The sequence below is a fragment of the Pongo abelii genome, chromosome 14, assembly GCF_028885655.2.
Source record: "Pongo abelii isolate AG06213 chromosome 14, NHGRI_mPonAbe1-v2.0_pri, whole genome shotgun sequence".
NCBI classification, from domain to species: domain Eukaryota; kingdom Metazoa; phylum Chordata; class Mammalia; order Primates; family Hominidae; genus Pongo; species Pongo abelii.
The window spans coordinates 49,892,965-49,898,492 of record NC_071999.2 but is presented as its reverse complement, the minus strand read 5'-3'; the positions used below and the strand labels follow the sequence as shown (position 1 = coordinate 49,898,492).

The following is a 5,528-nucleotide window of genomic DNA, read 5'->3' as shown; positions in this document are numbered from 1 at the left end:
GGAAAGAAGAATGGGAGGGTGGTGTGGAGCAAGGTGGAACAAAGGGACAGGAAGGACAGAGCAGGTGGGGTGATCTGGAATGTGGCTCCTCTGAAGAAGGCCGCGGCGGGATAGTATTAGCAGGCTATGTCAGGGCTGGATTATGGAGAGCCTGGAAAGCTTGCCCAGAGAATTTAGATTTTACACAACAAGCAATGAGATGCCATTTTTCCAGGCTTTTGAGCAGGAACAGGAAATGATAGAAACCGTGCTTCAGGGATCATGGGCTTTTAGCGACTGAAGGGGATTTATTGTTGTGTGGTTCAGTGTTGCTCAGACTCTACTGGCATCACAATCATTTGGAGGGGGAAGTCCTTGTGAAAATTCAGATTCTCATTTGTAAGTCCTGGGTGGGTGGGGCTGGGAATCTGCAGGTGAACAAAGCCACCGACGATCCTAATACCAGTGATCTGAGGCCCACACTGGGCAAACACTGCTACCCCCTTCTATAAGGCCCTGTCCAAGAGGCCCAGGGAAGCCTTTGAGAAACCCACGGAGTACCACTGAGAAAAGGAGTCAGCCCTAAAACAAGTTTAGGCCCAGAGAGCTGGAAGCTGACATTGGACAATGCCAGTTGAGTAGGAACTTCTGTGCCCCACCCCCACTTTTTTTTTTTTTTTTAGACAAGGTCTTACTCTGTTGCCCAGGCTGGAGCGCAGTGGCATGATCTTGGCTCACTGCAACCCCTGCCTCCCCGGTTCAAGCAATTAACCTGCCTCAGCCTCCCAAGTAGCTGGGATTACAGGCACCTGCCACTGTGCCCGGATAAATTTTGTATTTTTAGTAGAGATGGTGTTTCACCATGTTGGCCAGGCTGGTCTTGAACTGCTGATCTCGGGTGATCCACCCACCTCGGCCTCCCAAAGTGCTGGGATCACAGGCGTGAGCCACCACACCCGGCTCTGTGCCCCTTTTCCTTCCCCTCCCCACACTCCAATCTTGGAGGACCCCAGAGCCTCGAAAGGCAGAAGGCCAAAGAAAGAAAGAAGTGGATCATACCTGGTGTGATATTTAACCAGCACATCGCTATTTTTTGACCAGCACACTGGCTTTTCAGGGAAAAAGCCCTGCCTTGTAGCATTTACCTGTTTCCATGGGGTAAATACTCCCAGTGTGGCCATCTCAGGCTACCAATGCGATGTCACTGAACACAGAGTTGGAAGAAAAGCCCACCATGGGCTCCTGTGAGGCAGTAGGAGCCTGCTCCAGCAAACCACCAATTCAAGCTGGAAATCATGCCCAAGTTGGGCTGGGGCAACTATTTGAGAATGAGAACTGAGCTGTTAAACAGTGTATTGTGCTGGATTGTATTTTATTACTTAAAGTGGCCACAGGGCTCCCAGCACTTTGGGAGGCCAAAGTGGGCCTCCTGAGCCCAGGAGTTCGATACCAGCCTTGGCAACATGGTGGAGCTCCGTCTCTGCAAAAAAGACAAGAATTAGCTGGGCTTGGTGGTGAGTGCTACTAGCAGTCCCAGCTACTTGGGAGGCTGAGATGGGAGGATCACTTGAGCCTGGGAAGTCAAGGCTGCAGTAAGACGAGATCAAGCCACTGCACTCCAGCCTGGGTCACTGAGTGAGACCCTGTCTCAAAATAAACAATAAAAATAAAGTGACCATAGGGCTTTCTGCTACTGCTTGAGTTTTCCTCCACTGGTAAAGAGAAAAATGGAAGAAATTTCAGCTTAGGGATCATGAGAAACCAAAAGTAAATTCACATTTTGGTTACATCCCAAGGATGGTGCCCGTCCAATGGATGGGTTACTGTGAGAAATTAGATCTTGAAAACCGGTAAGATGTCTTTTTTAAAAAGAATTATCATCAAAGGGAAATATAAAACTGAAAAGTATTTATGAAATCTGAGCCCTCAAATTGAGAACCACAGATGTCAGGTATTCCGTAGTTGAGGGCGTTTGTTTTGGAGAGTTTTCTTTGGTGTTCCAAAGCAAATATCCTCAAAAGGAAAGCAGCTGTCTGATTAAGAAACTCTGGACTCTGTTCAAAGATAGTACAGGAAGAACCAACTAAAATGTAGGTAAGACCTACCTCATAGGTACACTATGAGGATTAAATAAACACATTTGAATGTCTCTGATACACAGAGTAGGTTTGCTGTCAATGCTTCTGGTTTTTTTCAGAGCCACATTCCCATTTCTTTTTTCTTTTTTTTAGACATCTGTCACCCAGGCTGGAGTACAGTGGCATGATCTCAGCTCACTACAACCTCCACCTACCCGGTTCAAGCGATTCTCCCTGCCTCGGCCTCCCGAGTAGCTGAGATTACAGGCGTGCGCCACCACGCCCGGCTAATTTTTGCATTTTTAATAGAGATGGGGTTTCGCCATATTGGCCAGGCTGGTCTCGAACTCCTGACCTCAGATGTGAGCCACTCTCCTCAGCCTCCCTAAGTGTTGGGATTACAGGCGTGAGCCACCGCGCCCGGCCCATATTCACTTTTAGTTATGTTGGGTTACGTTCCTTCCCTGTTGGGGAGCTTCATCGTGGTAATGAGTGCAAGGCAGAACAATTTCTATTTCCAGTCTATTCTCGCCCCTCCTCTGTTGAGGATGAATGTCACAGATGAACCTTAGCCTCAGAGGGAGAAGGAGGACCTTCTAAGTCTCTGCGGTAGTTGGGGGAGTGAGGAGTGATCTCAGCTTTTAAATGGGCTTCAAAGTGTCCTCTGCTAGTTGAACTCTTTGAAACTTCCACAATTTGTCCCCAGACTTCCATTAACACAGTTTCTGCTGGTAAACACAACTTTTGTGTAGCTTAAGCCACTGAGGACACCAGAGCCACAGCTCCCCTCCGCCGGCTATCCCCAATGGCTGACTCTTTGCATTTCCCTAATTCAAACAGTAGACTGCTAAGGCATCAACCGCTCCCTTGAAATGCTTCAAATCGAGAAGGGCCTTGGAAACCACACGGAGTTTCCATCTATCATGAACGCCTGCAGTAAGAGACTTTCTCCACTTTTGAAAGCTACATTTACAGACCGCCACTGGCTGCTTTCGGTGACACAAATCCTGCCTTTAGCCGCTGGGTCATCAGAACCTGGAATGTTCCAGGCTTCCGGGCAGTCCTCATTCCTGTTTTTTCACAGGAAAAGATCCACTTTCAGGGACGGGGTGGTGCCTGTGGCCAGCCTGGACCAGCGCTGCGGGGAGGGACAGATTCGGGCAAGGCACTGAGCGTCTGTGGCACACACCCCGTCGGCGGACACCGGCCAGTGCAGCGTGGCCTCCACTGCGCGGTGTTATGACACCGATTGAAGAAAGATTCAAGGGCCCCTGCAAGGAGAGAAACAGTAGAACGCGAACCTGAACGGTTTAAGCGGCTGCAGACTCCGCGCAGGCGCAGGAGCAGGTTTGACGCCCACGGATGAACACGATGGAGCGGGCGGAAGCCAACCGAGAAGACTCAATCTGCCTAGGCTCGAAGTCGCTGTCATCGTCTCCCACATGGTCTAGCGGTTAGGATTCCTGGTTTTCACCCAGGCGGCCCGGGTTCGACTCCCGGTGTGGGAATATCAAGATTTTAGACTGGCGTCTCTAGTCAGTTTAGATTCTTCCTAAGTTGAAAAAGGCATGTTTTTAGCCAAAACTGTAATTCCATTTCAAAGCACGCAGGACGCATCGGGGCTGAAGGGAACCAAGGAGCTACCCCTGGAGCGGGTGTGAGGGTCAAGCTTACTCAGACCCCAGCCACCTGCAGCAGGTGGCGGAAGGGACGTATCTGGCAACAGCGTGAAGTCAGCTTTTGAAATGAGAGATTAGGTCTGAGGTGAAGGAAAGCGGGGGAACCAAGCGGTCGCATGCCGAAATACACCCGCTGGTTTTTCTCCAGTATTTTCTCCTTGTACTGTGAAGATGAGCAAATGACCAAAAGAGTGCTCTTTTTTGAAAGAAAAAGGAAAGATGCAATTTTAGAACATTATAGGGTTTTTTGTTGTTATTAGAGAGGAGGATGCTGGGAGAGGGAGGGAGGCATTGCAGGGCTTCTACGTTATCTAAAGTCATTCTAGGACAACAAGATTTCTAGAAAATACATATTATTAAAGCAGGGTAGTTCAATGTACAATCTATTGTGTTTGTGATGCAGAGAGCTAGCTAAACCAGTTTGGAAGGTGGGGAAGAAAATTAGGTTATAACAAATACTGAGGCTCTAGCCGATGGCAAAACAAAACAAAACAAAACCAACACATTTTCCTCTTGATATATTTATTTGACACATTGTGTTTTAAAAAAACTTTAAGAATTTGTGATATGCTAGATTAGAATTAGAAGTCTTAGTATTGACGTGTGACAGTTTCCAATTGTTATGCAAATAAATGCATCCCTTTGATATTAGATGAGATTATCTAAAATTAAGACTATATTTAAAGACTAAAATAAAGACGATATATATATATATATATATATTTTTTTTTTTTTTGAGACGGAGTCTCGCTCTGTCGCACAGGCTGCAGTGCAGTGGCGCGATCTCGGCTCACTGCAAGCTCCACCTCCCGGGTTCACGCCATTCTCCTGCCTCAGCCTCCCGAGTGGCTGGGACTACAGGCGCCCGCCACCACGCCCGGCTAATTTCTTGTATTTTTTAGTAGAGACCGGGTTTCACCGTGTTAGCCAGGATGGTCTCGATCTCCTGACCTCGTGATCCGCCCGCCTCGGCCTCCCAAAGTGCTGGGATTACAGGCGTGATTTCGCTCTTGTCTCCCAGGCTGGAGTGCAATGGCAGGATCTCGGCTCACTGCAACCTCTGCCTCCCGGATTCCAGCGATTCTGCTGCCTCAGCCTCCTGAGTAGCTGGGGTTACAGAGGCCCACCACCATGCCCAGCTAATTTTGTATTTTTAATAGAGATGGGGTTTCCCTATGTTGGTCAGGCTGGTCTAGAACTCCTGACCTCAGATGATCCACCCACCTCGGCTTCCCAAAGTGCTGGGATTACAGGCATGAGCCACCGCACCGGGCCTATTTTTATTTTTTGATTATTATTTTAGATTATTTTACTCTCAGATGATATTATTATCCCTGTATCAGTCAGGGGCCCTGTAGGAAACTCATGATATATTCTTAGCAGAGTGCTTAATCAGGGATTATTTAAGTTTTTCTTAGGGTTTAGGGAAACAAGAAGGGGTAATGCAGCTCTCACAGCTCCTGAGCCTAAGGTGCAAGGCCAGGGAGGGTAGCTGATGCCGGGGGCTGCCAGACAGAAGCTGTGTAGTTTTTGTTTGTTTTAAACTTGTTTTCAGGCCAGGCGCAGGGGCTCATGGCTACAATCCCAACACTTTGTGAGGCCGAGGTGGGAGTATCGCTTGAGCAGGAATTGGAGACCAAGACCAGCCTGCACAGTGTGAGGAGACACCGTCTCAAAAAAAAAAAAATTAGCCGGGCAGTGGTGAGTGCCTGTAGTCCTAGCTGCTCAAGAGGCTGAGGTGGGAGGATCGCTTGAGCCCAGGAGTTCGAGGCTGCAGTGAGCTATGATTACT

General features: G+C 48.4%; 1 non-coding gene across 1 annotated transcript; it reads left to right on the top strand.

Annotated features, from left to right (window-relative positions):
• Positions 1-3,493: 3,493 nt before the first annotated feature.
• Positions 3,494-3,565, top strand: TRNAE-UUC (transfer RNA glutamic acid (anticodon UUC)). The gene has a single exon. It is a non-coding gene; the product is annotated as a tRNA-Glu (tRNA).
• Positions 3,566-5,528: the final 1,963 nt, after the last annotated feature.